The sequence below is a fragment of the Urocampus carinirostris genome, unplaced genomic scaffold, assembly GCF_059441175.1.
Source record: "Urocampus carinirostris isolate Australia breed hairy pipefish unplaced genomic scaffold, RoL_Ucar_1.0 HiC_scaffold_48, whole genome shotgun sequence".
NCBI lineage: Eukaryota > Metazoa > Chordata > Actinopteri > Syngnathiformes > Syngnathidae > Urocampus > Urocampus carinirostris.
Window position 1 is genome coordinate 10001 of NW_028283155.1, and position 2793 is coordinate 12793.

The window sequence follows — 2793 nt, forward strand, 5'->3', positions numbered from 1 at the left end:
CCCAAACACCGGCCCGATAATACGCGCGCAAATCGCCAAACACCGGCCCGATAATACGCGCACAATTCCCCAAACACCGGCCCGATAATACGCGCGCAATTCCCCAAACACCGGCCCGATAATACGCGCGCAATTCCCCAAACACCGGCCCGGATTTCAGCCACTATTGGAGGGCACAAGTCCCCCAACACTAGCCCAGTTCTCAGCCACTAGTGGCGGGCACAATTCCCCAAACACCGGCCCGATAATACGCGCGCATATCCCCAAACACCGGCCCGATAAAACGCGCACAATTCCCCAAACACCGGCGCGGATTTCAGCCACTATTGGCGGGCACAAGTCCCCCAACACTAGCCCGGGATTCAGCCACTAGTGGCGGGCACGATTCCCCAAACACCGGTCCGATAATACGCGCGCATATCCCCAAACACCGGCCCGATAATACGCGCACAATTCCCCAAACACCGGCCCGATAATACGCGCGCAATTCCCCAAACACCGGTCCGATAATACGCGCGCATATCCCCAAACACCGGCCCGATAATACGCGCACAATTCCCCAAACACCGGCCCGGATTTCAGCCACTAGTGGCGGGCACAAGTCCCCAAACACTAGCCAAGTTCTCAGCCACTATTGGCGGGCACAAGTCCCCCAACACTAGCCAAGTTCTCAGCCACTAGTGGCGGGCACAATTCCCCAAACACCGGTCCGATAATACGCGCGCATATCCCCAAACACCGGCCCGATAATACGCGCACAATTCCCCAAACACCGGCGCGGATTTCAGCCACTATTGGCGGGCACAAGTCCCCCAACACTAGCCCGGGATTCAGCCACTAGTGGCGGGCACGATTCCCCAAACACCGGTCCGATAATACGCGCGCATATCCCCAAACACCGGCCCGATAATACGCGCACAATTCCCCAAACACCGGCGCGGATTTCAGCCACTATTGGCGGGCACAAGTCCCCAAACACTAGCCAAGTTCTCAGCCACTAGTGGCGGGCACAATTCCCCAAACACCGGTCCGATAATACGCGCGCATATCCCCAAACACCGGCCCGATAATACGCGCACAATTCCCCAAACACCGGCGCGGATTTCAGCCACTATTGGCGGGCACAAGTCCCCCAACACTAGCCCGGGATTCAGCCACTAGTGGCGGGCACGATTCCCCAAACACCGGCCCGATAATACGCGCGCAATTCCCCAAACACCGGTCCGATAATACGCGCGCATATCCCCAAACACCGGCCCGATAATACGCGCACAATTCCCCAAACACCGGCGCGGATTTCAGCCACTATTGGCGGGCACAAGTCCCCCAACACTAGCCCGGGATTCAGCCACTAGTGGCGGGCACGATTCCCCAAACACCGGTCCGATAATACGCGCGCATATCCCCAAACACCGGCCCGATAATACGCGCACAATTCCCCAAACACCGGCCCGATAATACGCGCGCAATTCCCCAAACACCGGTCCGATAATACGCGCGCATATCCCCAAACACCGGCCCGATAATACGCGCACAATTCCCCAAACACCGGCCCGGATTTCAGCCACTAGTGGCGGGCACAAGTCCCCAAACACTAGCCAAGTTCTCAGCCACTAGTGGCGGGCACAATTCCCCAAACACCGGCCCGATAATACGCGCGCAAATCCCCAAACACCGGCCCGATAATACGCGCACAATTCCCCAAACACCGGCCCGATAATACGCGCGCAATTCCCCAAACACCGGCGCGGATTTCAGCCACTATTGGCGGGCACAAGTCCCCCAACACTAGCCCGGGATTCAGCCACTAGTGGCGGGCACGATTCCCCAAACACCGGCCCGATAATACGCGCGCATATCCCCAAACACCGGCCCGATAATACGCGCACAATTCCCCAAACACCGGCCCGATAATACGCGCGCAATTCCCCAAACACCGGCCCGATAATACGCGCGCAAATCCCCAAACACCGGCCCGATAATACGCGCACAATTCCCCAAACACCGGTCCGATAATACGCGCGCATATCCCCAAACACCGGCCCGATAATACGCGCACAATTCCCCAAACACCGGCGCGGATTTCAGCCACTATTGGCGGGCACAAGTCCCCCAACACTAGCCCGGGATTCAGCCACTAGTGGCGGGCACGATTCCCCAAACACCGGTCCGATAATACGCGCGCATATCCCCAAACACCGGCCCGATAATACGCGCACAATTCCCCAAACACCGGCGCGGATTTCAGCCACTATTGGCGGGCACAAGTCCCCCAACACTAGCCCGGGATTCAGCCACTAGTGGCGGGCACGATTCCCCAAACACCGGCCCGATAATACGCGCGCAATTCCCCAAACACCGGCCCGATAATACGCGCACATTTCCCCAAACACCGGCGCGGATTTCAGCCACTATTGGCGGGCACAAGTCCCCCAACACTAGCCCGGGATTCAGCCACTATTGGCGGGCACAAGTCCCCCAACACTAGCCCGGGATTCAGCCACTAGTGGCGGGCACGATTCCCCAAACACCGGCCCGGCGCTGAGTATATGGCCTCCGAAAGGCCCATACATTCAGACGGGTCCATGTATTTTCAACGACAGCAGCAGTACCGCCAAAATCCATGCAGCGGCGCTGGATTTATGGCCTCCGAAAGGCCCATTCATTCAGACGGGTCCATGTATTTTCAGCGACAGCCGCAGTACCGCCAAAATCCATGCAGAGGCGCTGAGTTTATGGCCTCCGAAAGGCCCATTCATTCAGACGGGTCCATGTATTTTCAGCGACAGCAGC